Source organism: Eptatretus burgeri, chromosome 13 (genome assembly GCF_056783735.1).
Source record: "Eptatretus burgeri isolate ZD-2024b chromosome 13, Ebu_testis_v1, whole genome shotgun sequence".
NCBI classification, from domain to species: Eukaryota; Metazoa; Chordata; class Myxini; order Myxiniformes; family Myxinidae; genus Eptatretus; species Eptatretus burgeri.
Window position 1 is genome coordinate 5,318,683 of NC_140973.1, and position 19,892 is coordinate 5,338,574.

The window sequence follows — 19,892 nt, forward strand, 5'->3', positions numbered from 1 at the left end:
CCGGTATCGCTCAACACACAAACCGGTACGCTCAACACACAAACCGTATCGCTCAACACACAAACCGGTACGCATAACACACAAACCGTATCGCTCAACACACAAACCGCACGCTCAACACACAAACCGGTACGCTCAACACACAAACCGAACGCTCAACACACAAACCGGGTATCGCTCAACACACAAACCGGGTACGCTCAACACACAAACCGTACGCTCAACACACAAACCGAACGCTCAACACACAAACCGCACGCTCAACACACAAACCGTATGTACAACACACAAACCGAACGCATAACACACAAACCGTACGCATAACACACAAACCGGTACGCTCAACACACAAACCGAACGCTCAACACACAAACCGTACGCTCAACACACAAACCGCACGCATAACACACAAACCGCACGCTCAACACACAAACCGCACGCTCAACACACAAACCGTACGCTCAACACACAAACCGGTACGCTCAACACACAAACCGCACGCATAACACACAAACCGGAACGCTCAACACACAAACCGAACGCTCAACACACAAACCGGGTACGCTCAACACACAAACCGCACGCTCAACACACAAACCGTATCGCTCAACACACAAACCGGTATCGCATAACACACAAACCGTACGCATAACACACAAACCGTACGCTCAACACACAAACCGGTATCGCTCAACACACAAACCGGTATCGCTCAACACACAAACCGGTATCGCTCAACACACAAACCGTACGCATAACACACAAACCGTACGCTCAACACACAAACCGCACGCTCAACACACAAACCGCACGCTCAACACACAAACCGAACGCTCAACACACAAACCGGTACGCTCAACACACAAACCGCACGCATAACACACAAACCGCACGCTCAACACACAAACCGGAACGCTCAACACACAAACCGGAACGCTCAACACACAAACCGGTATCGCTCAACACACAAACCGTATCGCTCAACACACAAACCGCATCGCTCAACACACAAACCGGAACGCTCAACACACAAACCGAACGCTCAACACACAAACCGCACGCTCAACACACAAACCGTATGTACAACACACAAAACGGAACGCATAACACACAAACCGGTACGCATAACACACAAACCGATACGCTCAACACACAAACCGTACGCTCAACACACAAACCGCATCGCTCAACACACAAACCGCACGCATAACACACAAACCGTACGCTCAACACACAAACCGGTATGTACAACACACAAACCGGTATCGCTCAACACACAAACCGTACGCTCAACACACAAACCGGTACGCTCAACACACAAACCGGTACGCTCAACACACAAACCGGTACGCTCAACACACAAACCGGTACGCTCAACACACAAACCGGTACGCTCAACACACAAACCGTACGCTCAACACACAAACCGCACGCATAACACACAAACCGGTACGCATAACACACAAACCGGTATCGCTCAACACACAAACCGTAATGTTCAACACACAAACCGGTACGCATAACACACAAACCGGTACGCATAACACACAAACCGGTATCGCTCAACACACAAACCGGTATCGCTCAACACACAAACCGGTACGCTCAACACACAAACCGGTACGTACAACACACAAACCGGTACATACAACACACAAACCGGCACGCTCAACACACAAACCGGTACGCTCAACACACAAACCGGTACGCTCAACACACAAACCGGTACGCATAACACACAAACCGGTACGCTCAACACACAAACCGGTACGCATAACACACAAACCGGTACGCTCAACACACAAACCGGTATCGCTCAACACACAAACCGGAACGCTCAACACACAAACCGGTACGCATAACACACAAACCGGTACGCATAACACACAAACCGGTACGCTCAACACACAAACCGTACGCTCAACACACAAACCGGTACGCTCAACACACAAACCGGAACATTCAACACACAAACCAGTACGCACAACACACAAACCGGTACGCATAACACACAAACCGAAACGCTCAACACACAAACCGGAACGCTCAACACACAAACCGGTACGCTCAACACACAAACCGGTACGCATAACACACAAACCGGTACGCTCAACACACAAACCGGTACATTCAACACACAAACCGGTACGCATAACACACAAACCGGTACGCTCAACACACAAACCGGTACGCATAACACACAAACCAGTACGCTCAACACACAAACCGGTACGCATAACACACAAACCGGTATCGCTCAACACACAAACCGTATCGCTCAACACACAAACCGGAACGCTCAACACACAAACCGGTACGCATACAACACACAAACCGGTATGTACAACACACAAACCGGTACGCTCAACACAAACCGCACGCTCAACACACAAACCGCATCGCTCAACACACAAACCGGAACGCTCAACACACAAACCGCACGCATAACACACAAACCGCACGCATAACACACAAACCGAACGCTCAACACACAAACCGGAACGCTCAACACACAAACCGGTACGCTCAACACACAAACCGGTACGCATAACACACAAACCGGTACGCTCAACACACAAACCGCACGCTCAACACACAAACCGGTACGCTCAACACACAAACCGCATCGCTCAACACACAAACCGGTACGCATAACACACAAACCGGAACGCTCAACACACAAACCGAACGCTCAACACACAAACCGGTATCGCTCAACACACAAACCGCACGCTCAACACACAAACCGTACGCATAACACACAAACCGTACGCTCAACACACAAACCGGTACGCATAACACACAAACCGTACGCTCAACACACAAACCGCACGCTCAACACACAAACCGGAACGCTCAACACACAAACCGCACGCATAACACACAAACCGGTACGCATAACACACAAACCGCACGCTCAACACACAAACCGGTACGCTCAACACACAAACCGCACGCTCAACAAACAAACCGTATCGCTCAACACACAAACCGGTACGCATAACACACAAACCGCACGCTCAACACACAAACCGCACGCTCAACACACAAACCGTACGCTCAACACACAAACCGAACGCTCAACACACAAACCGGTATCGCTCAACACACAAACCGCACGCTCAACACACAAACCGGTACGCTCAACACACAAACCGAACGCTCAACACACAAACCGCACGCTCAACACACAAACCGGTATGTACAACACACAAACCGAACGCATAACACACAAACCGCACGCATAACACACAAACCGTACGCTCAACACACAAACCGAACGCTCAACACACAAACCGCACGCTCAACACACAAACCGCACGCATAACACACAAACCGCACGCTCAACACACAAACCGCACGCTCAACACACAAACCGGTACGCTCAACACACAAACCGCACGCTCAACACACAAACCGGTACGCATAACACACAAACCGGAACGCTCAACACACAAACCGAACGCTCAACACACAAACCGTACGCTCAACACACAAACCGTACGCTCAACACACAAACCGTACGCTCAACACACAAACCGGTACGCATAACACACAAACCGCACGCATAACACACAAACCGCACGCTCAACACACAAACCGTATCGCTCAACACACAAACCGCACGCTCAACACACAAACCGGTACGCTCAACACACAAACCGGTACGCATAACACACAAACCGTATCGCTCAACACACAAACCGGTACGCTCAACACACAAACCGCACGCTCAACACACAAACCGAACGCTCAACACACAAACCGGTATCGCTCAACACACAAACCGGTACGCATAACACACAAACCGCACGCTCAACACACAAACCGGAACGCTCAACACACAAACCGGAACGCTCAACACACAAACCGTACGCTCAACACACAAACCGCACGCTCAACACACAAACCGTATCGCTCAACACACAAACCGGAACGCTCAACACACAAACCGGAACGCTCAACACACAAACCGTACGCTCAACACACAAACCGGTATGTACAACACACAAACGGAACGCATAACACACAAACCGTACGCATAACACACAAACCGATAGCACGCTCAACACACAAACCGGTACGCTCAACACACAAACCGTACGCTCAACACACAAACCGCACGCATAACACACAAACCGGCACGCTCAACACACAAACCGGTATGTACAACACACAAACCGTATCGCTCAACACACAAACCGCACGCTCAACACACAAACCGTATCGCTCAACACACAAACCGCACGCTCAACACACAAACCGTATCGCTCAACACACAAACCGGGTATCGCTCAACACACAAACCGGTACGCATAACACACAAACCGCACGCTCAACACACAAACCGCACGCATAACACACAAACCGGTATCGCTCAACACACAAACCGCACGCATAACACACAAACCGCACGCTCAACACACAAACCGCACGCTCAACACACAAACCGGAACGCTCAACACACAAACCGAACGCTCAACACACAAACCGCACGCTCAACACACAAACCGTATGTACAACACACAAACCGAACGCATAACACACAAACCGGTACGCATAACACACAAACCGGCACGCTCAACACACAAACCGGCACGCTCAACACACAAACCGGTACGCATAACACACAAACCGGTACGCTCAACACACAAACCGGTACGCATAACACACAAACCGGTATCGCTCAACACACAAACCGTACGCTCAACACACAAACCGGTACGCTCAACACACAAACCGGTATCGCTCAACACACAAACCGTATCGCTCAACACACAAACCGTACGCTCAACACACAAACCGGTACGCATAACACACAAACCGGTACGCTCAACACACAAACCGTACGCATAACACACAAACCGGGTATCGCATAACACACAAACCGGTACGTACAACACACAAACCGCCACGCTCAACACACAAACCGGTACGCTCAACACACAAACCGGTACATTCAACACACAAACCGCCACGCTCAACACACAAACCGGTACGCATAACACACAAACCGAACGCTCAACACACAAACCGGTACGCATAACACACAAACCGGTACATACAACACACAAACCGGTACGCATAACACACAAACCGGTACGCTCAACACACAAACCGGTACGCTCAACACACAAACCGGTACGCATAACACACAAACCGGTACGTACAACACACAAACCGGTACGTACAACACACAAACCGGTACGCTCAACACACAAACCGTACGCTCAACACACAAACCGGTACGCTCAACACACAAACCGGTATCGCTCAACACACAAACCGGTACGCATAACACACAAACCGGTACGCTCAACACACAAACCGGTACGCTCAACACACAAACCGGTACGTTCAACACACAAACCGGTACGCATAACACACAAACCGGTACGCTCAACACACAAACCGGTACGCTCAACACACAAACCGGTACGCATAACACACAAACCGGTACGTACAACACACAAACCGGTACGTACAACACACAAACCGGTACGTTCAACACAAACCGGTACGCTCAACACACAAACCGGTACGCATAACCTTTTACAGTTATTACTTTAAACACGAACACACCAACTGAAGGTCATTACAGAAAACGTGAAAACAAACGAATTTTATTCGCCGCTTTGTGTTGCTGAAGTTTGATATGATTACATCCCCACACCCCACACACTCAAACATAACTTTGGTATGATTACATCCCCACACACTCAAACATAACTTTGGTATGATTACATCCCCAGACCCCACACACTCAAACCTATGTTTGGTATGATTACATCCCCACACACTTAAACCTAAATTTAGTATGATTACATCCTCACACCCCACACACTCCAACCTATGTTTGGTATGTTTACATCCCCAGACCCCACACACTCAAACCAAACTTTGGTATGATTACATCCCCACACACTCAAACATAACTTTTGTATGATTACATCCCCACACACTCAAACATAACTTTGGTATGATGACATCCCCGCACCCCACACACTCAAACCTAATTGTTTGGTATGATGACATCCACGCACCCCACACACTCAAACCTTAGTTTGGTATGATTACATCCCCACACACTCAAACCTAAGTTTGGTATGATTACATCCCCACACACTCAAACCTAAGTGTTTGGTGTGATGACATCCCCACACCCCACACACTCAAAACTATGTTTGGTATGATGACATCCCCACACCCCACACACTCAAACCTAATTGTTTGGTATGCTGACATCCCCACACCCTACACACTCAAACCAAATTGTTTGGTATGCTGACATCCCCACACCCCACACACTCAAACCTAATTGTTTGGTATGCTGAGATCCCCGCACCCCACACACTCAAACCCAATTGTTTGGTATGCTGACATCCCAGCACCCCACACACTCAAACCTAATTGTTTGTATGCTGACATCCCCACACCCCACACACTCAAACATAACTTTGGTATGATTACATCCCCACACCCCACACACTCAAACCAAACTTTGGTATGATTACATCCCCACACACTCAAACATAATTTTTGTATGATTACATCCCCACACACTCAAACATAACTTTTGTATGATTACATCCCCACACCACACAAACTGAAACCAAACTTTGGTATGATTACATCACCACACCCCAAACACTCAAACCTAACTTTGGTATGATTACATCCCCACACCCCACACACTCAAACATAACTTTTGTATGATTACATCCCCACACCCCACACACTCAAACATAACTTTGGTATGATTACATCCCCACACCCCACACACTCAAACCTAACTTTGGCATGATTACATCCCCACACCCCACACACTCAAACCAAGCTTTGGTATGATTACACCCTCACACCCCACACACTCAAACCAAACTTTGGTATGATTACATCCCCACATCCCACGCACTCAAACCAAACTTTGGTATGAATACATCCGCACACACTCAAACGTAACTTTGGTAAGATTACATCCCCACACCCCACACACTCAAACCAAAATTTGGTATGATTACATCCCCACACACTCAAACCAAACTTTGGTATGATTACATCCCCACACTCCATACACTCAAACCAAAATTTGGTATGATTAGATCCCCACAGACTCACAAAAAACTTTGGTATGATTACATGCCCCCGCACTCAAACATAACTTTGGTATGATTACATCTCCTCAACCCACACACGAGAGACTCAAACCAAACTTTGGTATCATTACATTACCACACCCCATACACTCAAACCTAACTTTGTGATGATTACATCGCCACACACTCAAACATAATTTTGGTATGATTACATCACCACACCCCACACACTCAAACAAAACTTTTGCATGATTACATCCCCACACCCCACACACTCAAACCTAACTTTGGTATGATTACATCACCACACCCCACACACTCAAACATAACTTTGGTATGTTTACATCCCCACACCCCGCACACTCAAACCTAACTTTTGTATGATTACATCCCCACACCCCACACACTCAAACATAACTTTGGTATGATTACATCCCCACACCCCACACACTCAAACCAAACTTTGGTATGATTACATCCCCACATCCCACACACTCAAACCAATCTTTGGTATGATTACATCCCCACACACTCAAACATAACTTTGGTAAGATTACATCCCCACACCCCACACACTCAAACCAAAATTTGGTATGATTACATCCCCACACACTCAAACCAAACTTTGGTATGATTACATCCCCACACCCCACACACTCAAACCAAAATTTGGTATGATTACATCCCCACACACTCAAACCAAACTTTGGTATGATTACATCCCCACCCACTCAAACATAACTTTGGTATGATTACATCCCCACACACTCAAACATAACTTTGGTAAGATTACATCCCCACACCCCACACACTCAAACCAAAATTTGGTATGATTACATCCCCACACACTCAAACCAAACTTTGGTATGATTACATCCCCACACCCCACACACTCAAACCAAAATTTGGTATGATTACATCCCCACACACTCAAACCAAACTTTGGTATGATTACATCCCCACCCACTCAAACATAACTTTGGTATGATTACATCCCCACACCCCACACACTCAAACCAAACTTTGGTATGATTACATTCCCACACCCCATACACTCAAACCTAACTTTGGTATGATTACATCCCCACACACTCAAACATAACTTTGGTATGATTACATCACCACACCCCACACACTCAAACATAACTTTGGTATGATTACATCACCACACCCCACACACTCAAACAAAACTTTTGCATGATTACATCCCCACACCCCACACACTCAAACCTAACTTTGGTATGATTACATCACCACACCCCACACACTCAAACATAACTTTGGTATGTTTACATCCCCACACCTCACACACTCAAACCTAACTTTTGTATGATTACATCCCCACACCCCACACACTCAAACCTAACATGGGTATGATTACATCCCTGCACCCCACACACTCAAACCTAATTGTTTGGTGTGATGACATCCCCGCATCCCACACACTCAAACCGAATTGGTATGATGAAATCCCCGCACCCCACACACTCAAACTGAAGTTTGGTATGATTACATCCCCACACCCCACACACTCAAACCTAACATGGGTATGATTACATCCCCACACCCCACACACTCAAACCTAACATGGGTATGATTACATCCCCACACCCCACACACTCAAACTGAAGTTTGATATGATGACATCCCCACACCCCTCACACTCAAACCGCAATGACATTCAGATGGTCAGAGCAATGAAACTCAGACTTTCAGGAATGAATGACCTTGAGGGAATCAAACATTGAAGGACGTCGTTGCTATCAAGAGGATTCAGCGTAGAGTAACGAGATTGATCCCAGTCCAGCTGGCGAGACTCGGCCATGACAGAGTGGCTGAAAGAGACAGGTCGTGTCTTCAGGGAGCATGATCGCCAGTCGCCCCACAACTCCCCGCTGGATCCAGCACCAAAAGTCATGTAATCACACGAAAAAGCCCGAGTATGAGCGGGTACCATGCCGACAATCACGTAACCAATCATAATTAGATGGCGGAGCAGGACCACTGGTTACATAACCGTTTCTAGTACTTACCAAAGAGCAAACAGGTCAATAAAAGCAATTATCTACAACACGTATCACACTCCCGTTACTCCGACTCGACATATCCGCCCTCGCAACCTTAACAGTGACTTAACAACCCTGCAGTAGCTGGTGCCGCATGCATCCGGGGGAGAAGAGAGAGTGAGAGAGAGAGAGAGAGAGAGAGAGAGAGAGAGAGAGAGAGAGAGAGAGAGAGAGAGAGAGAGAGAGAGAGAGAGAGAGAGAGAGAGAGAGAGAGAGAGAGAGACAGAGAGAGACAGACAGAGAGAGACAGACAGAGAGAGAGAGACAGAGAGAGACAGACAGAGAGAGACAGACAGAGACAGACAGACAGAGACAGACAGACAGAGACAGACAGACAGAGACAGACAGAGACAGAGACAGACACAGCGAGAAGGGTTAAGCCAGTAGGAGAGTAAAAGAAAGCTGGGATCATGTGCCATGCCCCTTCACACTTTGTGCCGGCCTGGTTGAGCTGGCGCCATCAATAGTTCTGACTGCAGGTCTTGGTATCCAGACCAGTGTGACCACTCCTGATTTTTTTCACAAGATCTTGGCTATTCGTTGTTCACCTTGGCGTCTTGGTTTTCTATGGGTTTTCTTGGCGTATAGGTTTTCTATTATCATCGCTTTTCCGAAACCTTGTGAATTCTTGGCTTTTTTCATTGGCTCACCTTGGAATTTATGAAAATGAGGAGTGGTCACACTGATCCAGACCCCTCGCGCTCTGCTCTCTCGACCCCTCCTCGCCATCGCTTATGCGCTGCCTTCTCCGTCCGTCCCGTTAGAATGGTCCACAGCGCGAACTCGACCGTGGTTTCGGTGGGGGGTGTACGAGGCGAAGCGGGGGTCAATGATCTGACCACATGGCACAGCGTGATGAGCAGGGCTCAATGCACAGGTATAAAGAAACAAGAGGTGTTGAATGTGTGAAGAATAAATACAGCGTGAGAATGAGAGAAGTGAATAAAGAAGCAAAAGGAGGTGGAAGGGCAGAAGGAGGACGAGAAGGAAAGGTGAATAAAGACAAGGCAGGGATGAAAACCAATCAGACGAGAATGTGAACTGTGAGAGACCGCAAGAGGCTCCAGGCTGGCTGGTCAGCAGGAGGAGTTGCGTCCATGAAATATCCTTATCCCCGTACCTGATAGCTGCGCTGGTACTCCGACCTCTGCTAGCTCCTGGGGATTGGCTCTGGTGCTTTTGGCGTGCTGTCTCTATCAAAATGATGGATCGAGCCATCTTGCGGTATGCGGGGTTCCCGGTGTCCACCAAACCGGTTTGGGGTGGCTTTGAATAGCATTTGCACCAAGGATTTGTGAACCGTGGGCTGGCGAGCATGGTGCTTTAGTGGAGGGAGCAGATGTGATAAGTTATGTGGGAAATGGTTTGCAGAAAAGCATGTGAAATCAGAAAAGGCACATATATGATCTCTAACTAAACACTCGCAATGCATATCTACCCACATGAATACAGTACACACTTAGTGAAGCAGAATACTACAATATAACTGCAGTAGTTTTACCCTCTGTGTCAGTGCTTCGTTATCCACAGTGGTCTAAAACCACACGACTTCCCCCCAACCTCTCCTTTCAGCCTCTCCTGAGACTGTCTCCAAATTCACAGGGCCCATTTATCATGCAACCAATTCCCCATATTCTGACCCATGTTACAAGTTTTACAGTTCCTGTTCCCATGCTAGAAAAATTAGAAAAAATAAGTGTTGCGTAACAAAGGCTACACATTCTCTCACGATGCATGTACTTATACGGTACTTTACCTTTGGATTTACATTTTTATACATTTGCGGAAGGGGTGACTTGACCAGGTGGGTGCTGTCTGGACTTGTACTGTTCCAAAGTCTCCAGCCCCAGTGCTTGGCATCGGTCTTTCGTTCCCACCTTTGATGGGTTTGGGGTCCAGGCTTCTTAGCTTGCGGCGACCACCGAATCCACATCAAACACCCCTCTGGCCTGGAGGGCGCACAATGGACAAATGGCCTTTGCAGCCTTCTTTTGCCATCAATAATGATTTGGACGCAACGATGGTCCAACCACAACGACATTTTGTGACATACTTGATATTGTTACAGATCCGGGGTTTGAGTTCAATCACGAGGGGAAGCTCTCGGATTCCTCTCGAACACCCGGTCCTTAGGCGGCCAGGCACAGATACCTCTGCTCACTGGCAGGTTGCGAAGCAACCACGAATGCCGATTGGTACTGCCAATCCTGGCAGGATTACACGACTTCGCATGTTACCATTTTCGGTGGATTGACCATACTAAGTGAGTTTCGTGCCCTCAATGCGTACTTGTGTTGACTTACCATATCAGGTGCAGCCAAGCAGCGCTGCCAAGTATGCACCGGCTAATAAGAGCAAATTAGTGGGGAAGAACTTCTCAGCTAACCTGTGTGTGGACCATGCTGGACCAACGGAGGAAAAGACAGAACGAGCTGGGTACATTTATAACATAAGCAATTTATTATTAAGGCGAGGAAAGGGCATGTGAACAATAAAGAGCTTTATTACACAGCAATATGTACAGCAGGGGAAAGCAAGGATTCATGAGGTGCAACAAAAGAAATGCAATTATTTCCAAAAAAAGACAGTGCAGAGCTAACCCGACACAAATTTCTACAATCTTATGTTGTGCAAACATTGCAAACGCCATCAAACACACACTACCGATGAAATTAGAATAGCTAGTAAGATAAGAGAAAGTACAAGGTGTAAATGACCTTTGTGGGAACCTGGTGCGGCCAACGGACTAGTACAAACCCAGTCCCTTTGGGGGGGGAGGAGGGAAGAAAACTGGGGGTGTTTATGGTACGTGAATGAGGAGGTGCAAAATGAGATGCAATGAAACGCAGGTGGGGTGCAGAGAAGGAAAAATGAAGAGGTGCTTATCTGTAGTTTGCTGTTTTAGCTCTTGTACGTCCACAGCAGATGAGACAGAAGATGGGAGAGACAAAACGTGTGAGAGGATCGCTTATAATGGCGTGTGAGAAAGTCTGTAAGTGTAAATGCTGAAGTCTATGATTCGTCTTGCGTTCCGCCCACTCAGCGCTCTGCTTTGCCATTCTGCTTGCGTCATGATTAGGCCAGGACTTCCCTCTGCACTCAGAAGAAACAGTCACCTCACACCCAGAAGAAGACTGTGAGACCTCTGCAGAAGACTGTGGCAGACACTGACTGCAGAAGACTAACTGTGGTGGACTCTCTCCATGGCTCACTCTCTAATGATCCTTACACAGCTATTTTATAGATGCTGGGTGAAGGAGGAATCCGAATTTGGATCAAAACTCTCTGCAGGCGGTCCCCAGCACCTTCATTGGTGTGCAGACGCTTTCTTGAGAAATAGCCCTGTCCCTGTGAGGCTCCGAAGATGAAAATGGCCTCATTCACCGCCAAACTTGGTCACGTGATGGAGCTCCACAATTAACATGGGGTGAAGGTTTCTGGGAGCGCTTTCCAGCCGTGAGCGTGTGCTGGGCACCAAATGACGGTTGCTCTTTACCGGAGTGTCACGACTATCCAGACGATATTGAAGGGACCTCAGCGCAAACTTGTACTTTGTCCTGCATGCCAATATGTTCCAACACAAGCATCCACTATGGTTGGTAATGTTCATTGTTCCCCAATATCCTCAAAGGACAGTGGTGACTGCCAGGGGTGCTGACCTTGATCGCAGAATTTTGTAGCGGTTGTGGTGACGTGGGTGAAGCATTGTGGTATTTGTGATGAGAAGGTTGAAGCATTTGGAGCAGTTGAAGATTTCATTTTGTGACATATATTTGATTTTTTTTGATGTACTTATTTAATTTGTGACATAGATTTGATATTTTCAGATTGTTTTGATGTATTTGTTTCATTTTGTGACATATATTTGATATTGTTGTGGGGCCGAGTTTCGGCGGCGAGCACGACCACGAGATGGAGCAGTAGAGTCGGCTCCACTAAACACCCGGAATTTATAGGTCGTCACCCCGGATAACTCCGGAGCCGACGGGTCCCTTATCTGACCGGAGATCGCCAATAGGTCGACCGCGTGGGATAGGGTCGATTGCCAATTTCAATTTACCTAAATACCCACGTCATCCAAACTACCAGGGAAATTCAACCTCGGCAGGATCTGCGCGATCCGGGTCGTTACCGAGCTGGGTCCGAGCCGTACCCCGAGGGGAAAGTACTAGAATCCTGCCGGGCCGATTGCACGATTACGGCAACAATGAAGCCTCCTATTTCCCGTTCGCAGTGCGGCAAACCAATTATAGAAACACAGAAACGAGCAGATACATTCAACAAAAGGGATATTTATTAACAATAGGGGGAAGGGAACACACAAGAGCAGAGTTATCCGACTATAAGAAATGCAGTCAATGTACAAGCAAAAGCACTTATACAGTTGCTTCTTAAAGACGGGCCCACACACAGACACACACACAGAGAAATGGACCCATCGGGTCTTTATTGAAGGCCTCCAGCTCGAGGACAGGTGAGCTGGAGACCAGAGCCTGTGCTTGGATCTGTCCACCTCGTGTGGTCTTCGACGATCCGGCTCGGTGGGACTCGAACCCGCAACATGATTCCGCTCCAAGCACCAGGTACCGTGCTCTCCAACTGGCCACGCACCAATCGACCAAGGCCAAGGAGAAGATCAGAGGTGACGATGATCCAGCTCAGTGGGACTTGAACCCGCAACACGATGATGATGACCACCATGACGACGACCACGACCCTGACCACCACGACCACGACCCTTTGAATCGTTCCAAAAAGCTCTCAGTATGGCATTCCTTATATTCCTTTTTCCTCCGGGGTGAGCAAATCGCCATTTGAGGTGCTCTCCACCCTCATTGGATGGGGCATCGTGGGAAAGTCGCTCTATGTGGCCATCTCAATCTCATTGGCCGGGTGCCATGGGAAAGTCACTCTCTGTGGCGAGATTGGACAAGGGGCACGCCCCTGCCTTCCTGGGCGGAGTCCTGGTCTGAGGCGATGGAAATCTCCGCCCATGTACGTGGCCGAACGGACTTGGGCGATGGCGTCGGTGTGTGAAATGAAGTGAAGGAGGTTTGTTGTAAACGAATCTCCGCAGCGCACACATGTAATTCGCGTGAGACACAGGTAGGGGGCCCTAACTATAAACACACACTGACCGATATAACTATTCTATAGGGACCTGAATGTTGAGTGCAGTAAGCTTCCAAATTCGTAACAATATTTTGAGATTGTTTTGATGTACGTATTTGATGTATTTATTTCATTTTGTGACATATATTTGATATTTCGAGATTGTTTTGATGTATGTATTTCATTTTGTGACATATATTTGATATTTACCTTCGTAAACTTTGTTGCGAAGGTTATGTTTTGATCGCTGTGTATTTATTTATTTATTTGTGAATTTGTGTGTTTGTTTGTTTGTTTGTTATTCGCATAACTCCAAAAGTATTGAAATGAATCACAGCAAATTTGGTGGGATGATTGGTTATTATCCGAGGACCATTTGATTAGATTTTTGGAGCGATCAGGTCAAAGGTCAAGGTCAAGGTCATGAAAAGGTCAAAATCGTCTTTTTACCATAGCGCGGTCAATTTGTATCCAATTTGCGTGCAACTAATGCCAAAATGTTCAGAATTCAATGCCCCATCTTGTGATATGTGACATGACAATGACGTAATAACCCTTATTAGCGGTTGGGAGTCAATGGTCAGGGGGGGTCACCACATTGCAAAATGTGCGGTTTTAGTCATAACACGGTCAATTCTTATCCGATTTGCATGAAACCAACACCAAAATGTTGACTGTTCTGTTCCCCACACTCTAATACCAATTACAAAATTAAGAGTACAAAGGCCAAGGTCGAGGTCATTAAAAGGTCAAAATCGTCATTTTTGTACAATGAATGTTTGTTTGTTCACAATAAATAACTTATTTAGAAAATCAGAAACTCGTGTGTGCTAAATGCCCCTAAAATGCCAGAAAATAATATCTTATAATGTGACCAGTTGTCATCAGATTGACTTGACACCAACACCCAAAAAGGTCAGGGAGTTCATACAGAAATTGTACAATGTACGTGAATCAGTGTCAAACAGCAGGAAATTTAATGTTTTTAATCCATCATAACACATATGAGATGGCAGTTGTGGTATGGGATTATTTGATTTGATTAGATATCCTCGCAATATTTGATTAAATATCCTCACAATCAATGGTTTCTGGGGGGGGGGGGGCAATGTAGCATTGGCGAAGGTATGCGCTCTACTGAGTGCCCGTTCTAGTTTGGGATTGTTTTGATGTATGTATTTGATGTATTTATTTCATTTTGTGACATATATTTGATATTTCGAGATTGTTTTGATGAACTTATTTGATGTATTTATTTCATTTTGTGACATATATTTCATATTTTGAGATTGTTTTGATGTACGTATTTGATGTACGTATTTCATTTTGTGACATATATTTCATATTTTGAGATTGTTTTGATGAACTTATTTGATGTATTTATTTCATTTTGTGACATATATTTGATAATTTGAGATTGTTTTGATGTATGTATTTCATGCATTTATTTCATTTTGTGACATATCTATATTAATATTTCGGCACGCCCCTTTCTTTGTTCCACCATCAGATTTTTGTTACTGCATGAAATGAAACAAGATTTGGCACATATACTAATGATATTATTGTCTTCCTTAAGAGGCCCCTCAAAATTCGTTTTGATGCATTTTCACAAACTCCAACGGATTCCATTCAAATTCGGTACGATTATGGCTTTTGGTCCAACTTAGGTCATTGGCTAGACATTTTTTCTATAACACTCGATATTCGTAAAAATCGATAAATCGATATCCCTTATGGGATTTTCCATTCAAATCCACTCAAGTTTAAGGCCAACGGGGGACGCAAATTTCCACTTTGCCCCGGGCACTGTTTACCTCCGCTACGCCAAGCTGTTAGGGTTAGGGTTAGGGTTTGGGTTAGTGTTAGGGTTAGGGTTAGGGTTAGCTACCCTAACACTAACCCAAACCCGAACAGGTAACCCTAACCCTAACCCTAACCCTAACCCTAACCCTAACAGCTAACCCTAACCGCTAACCCTAACCCTAACTGCTAACCCTAACCACTAACCCTAACCCTAACTGCAACCCTAACCTTAACCGCTAACCCTAACCCTAACCGCTAACCACTAACCCCTAACAGCTATTCAGGAAATTTGCAAGAAAGCCCGGGCAACACCAGGCTTTATTGCTAGACCGAGCAATGCCGGGCATTACTACTAGTATTTCATATTTTGAGATTGTTTTGATGTACGTATTTGATGTATTTATTTCATTTTGTGGAATATATTTGATAATTTGAAATTATTTTGATGTACGTATTTGATGTATTTATTTCATTTTGTGACATATATTTGATATTTCGAGATTGTTTTGATGTACGTATTTCATTTTGTGACATGTATTTCATATTTTGAGATTGTTTTGATGAACTTATTTGATGTATTTATTTCATTTTGTGACATATATTTGATATTTTGAGATTGTTTTGTGTACATATTTGATGTATTTATTTCATTTTGTGACATATATTTCATATTTTGAGATTGTTTTGATGTACGTATTTCATTTTGTGACATATATTTCATATTTTGAGATTGTTTTGATGTACGTATTTGATATACGTATTTCATTTTGTGACATATATTTGATACTTCGAGATTGTTTTGATGTACGTATTTCATTTTGTGACATATATTTCATATTTTGAGATTGTTTTGATGTACGTATTTCATTTTGTGACATATATTTCATATTTTGAGATTGTTTTGATGTACGTATTTCATTTTGTGACATATATTTGATATTTTGAGATTGTTTTGATGTACGTATTTCATTTTGTGACATATATTTCATATTTTGAGATTGTTTTGATGTACGTATTTCATTTTGTGACATATATGGTTGCGAATCTGGAAGCCATGAGCACTCAACATTCAGGTCCCCATAGCTCAGTTATTTTAATAAGTCAATGTGGATAGATAGCTCCCTTTCCCCTATGTCTAATGGGAATTAAGTGTGCATGCGCTGCGAAGTTATTTTATCAATATGTATTTTACACTTGTAATAACAACAACACTCCTTCACCTTGCTTCCTCAACCCGATGTCATAGCACCCGCAGTGGGCGGAGTTCAAGGAGGGACCTTGAGGCAGCTCTCGACCAATCAGGGGGATGCGAGCAACGTTGCCATCAGTCGGCCAATGAGCGCCACAACGCAGGACAATGTTACTCTCCCTGTTTGAGGAGTAGTCCGCCGTGACGGCCGCCACACCCCTCCCCCCACCCCGGTCCAATCAGTGGACTTGGCGCCCCTTTCGGCCAATCATGGGGGCGACGAGCGCAATTGCGTGCCAAAACCGCCCAGTGACCGAGAGCGGGTCCGAGGAGGCGGCTCCCCCCCCCCCCATCTGGAGAAGGGGTGAATAAGTGTTCGGGGCATTCTGTCTGGCAAAAAAAAGGCCGCGTCGCCTGGTCGCCTGGTCGCCTTGTCAACCTCGTCGCCTGATCGCCTTGTCAGCCTCGTCGCCTGGTCGTCTCGTCTGGCATCCATCATTGCATTGTGTTGCGGGTTCGAGTCCTGCTGAACCGGATCATCGAAAACCGCATGAGGCGGAGAGGTGCGAGACAAGTTCTCCCCTTTGGCTCACCTTCTCTCTCGAGCTGAAGGGCCAAATAAAAGCCGCGGCCATCATTTCTTTTGGGTGTGTGCGTGTGTGTCTGTGTGCCCAGTCTATAAGTAGCAATTGTTTAAGTGCCTTGTACATTATTTGCATTTCATTTCTTATAGTCGGATAACTCTGCTCTTTGTGTGTTCCCTTCCCCCCCCCCACCCCCTCCCATTATAAATAAATCTCCATTCTGTTTAATGTTTCAGCTCATTTCTGTGTTTTCTTTCATTGGTTTAGCACGGTGCATGTTGGGAAATTGGGAAGCGGCAAATTGTGCATTTTGACCGATGGACCTTGGTAACCATCCGCTCGGGTTATGCACGGTTCGAGCACGGTAACGGCTCGTTCCGCTCGAGCTCCGCCGAGGATGAATTTCCCCGGTAGTTTGGACGACGTGGGTATTTAGGTAAATTGAAATTGGCAATCGACCCTATCCCACACGGTCGACCTATTGGCGATCTTCGGTCCGATAAGGTACCCGTCGGCTCCGGAGTTATCCGGGGTGACGACCTATAAATTCCGGGTGTTCGGTGGAGCCGACTCTACTGCTCCACCTAGCGGTCGTGCTCGCCACCGAAACTCGGCCCCACAACAATATTTCATATTTTGAGATTGTTTTGATGTACGTATTTCATTTTGTGACATATATTTGATATTTTGAGATTGTTTTGATGTACATATTTCATTTTCTGACATATTTTAGATTTTGAAAGCATGAGAGCAATTTGCAAAATAAATGTGTTATTCTGCAAACTCTGCTTCAGTTTTGAGTATTATGTTAACTGTTTTAAGAAAGTAGCACAATGTTTCATTGCCTGTTGCCTGTTGAACACCAGGATGAGAGTTTATGGTCCTGTCGAGATTCAAAACAAAGCTAGACAACTCAGAGGAGTCTCCACACCTTGAGTCTATCCTGTGAACCCTCCAAATGATATTGCAATAAAGGAATAAAATGATGTTTATAAACGATTATCTCTGGAATTAACTGCGAAACGCTCAGCGATAGAACAAAATTGAAAAATTTTCATTAAAAAAAACAAAAGGCGATAAAATTGTGTTTATCCTTATTTGTGATCAGGGTTCATTTCTGTCATCCTTCCGAGGTCGGCAAAGTGAGTACCAGCTTGCTGAGATGATTGAGCCATTCGGGTATCCTCCGTCGGAGTGGCGACCCTTCCAGGATTGTGCCCAATAGCCCAGGAGACTGCTTCGGTAGCACCAACGCTGTGGACACAGTATGGTGCCAATGGATGGATGGATGGATCATCTCCCGTCATTTGTGCTTTTAAACATGAGGCATACAAACACTGTCACCTGGAATGATCCAAAATGTCAGAACCAATTTCCTCATCTTTATGTAGGTCCAAGAACCAAAATAACATAGAACCGTGTGAGTTCAACACATGTGTCCATGTTTTGTATGACGAAAAAAAGCAACCAAAACGTCAGTTTTATTTCCTCTGTACTCTTCCCTCCTTCCCTCTCCAGCCGTTGTCTCTTTCCTCAATTTTGTATTCCATTTGCTCGGCCGTCTCTTCGCCTGATTGAATCTACACTCCCCACTTCTCACACCATCACGCCAACCCTCCCCTTCCACCAACATCCGTCTCCCTCACAATTTTCTTCCCAACGAGTGGAGTGACTGCAAACTGACCTCCTCAAACTGTCTCCTGTTTGCCTGGGCTATCCGATCGATCCTTCGTGCCTTCGGTCGTTGTTGCGGACGTGGTGGTCAGAACGACGTCTACATCAACCGTTCGAGGTACTAGAACGTGTATAGGTGATGTTAATGCGGTCACACCTGGATGGACTTGAAAATTGTGTGTGTGTGTGTGTGTGTGTGTGTGTGTGTGTGTGTGTGTGTGTGTGTGTGTGTGTGTGTGTGTGTGTGTGTGTGTGTGTGTGTGTGTGTGTGTGTGTGTGTGTCCGTGCGTGCATTTGTATCAAAATAATGTGGACATTTTGAGTTGTCGGGGTATTTTGGGGGTCACGTCAAATTATAGGACAG

At 45.9% G+C, this 19,892-nt stretch overlaps 1 protein-coding gene across 1 annotated transcript in view; it reads left to right on the forward strand.

The window, feature by feature from the left end:
• The first annotated feature begins 15,595 nt into the window (after positions 1-15,595).
• The window catches only part of LOC147013712 (parathyroid hormone/parathyroid hormone-related peptide receptor-like), a 27,351-nt gene continuing 23,054 nt past the window's right edge, over positions 15,596-19,892 (forward strand). The window contains exons 1-2 of the mRNA XM_085850863.1: positions 15,596-19,241; positions 19,373-19,646. The gene's annotated coding sequence lies outside the window, so the exon portion shown is untranslated. The remainder of the gene's footprint in view (positions 19,242-19,372; positions 19,647-19,892) is intronic.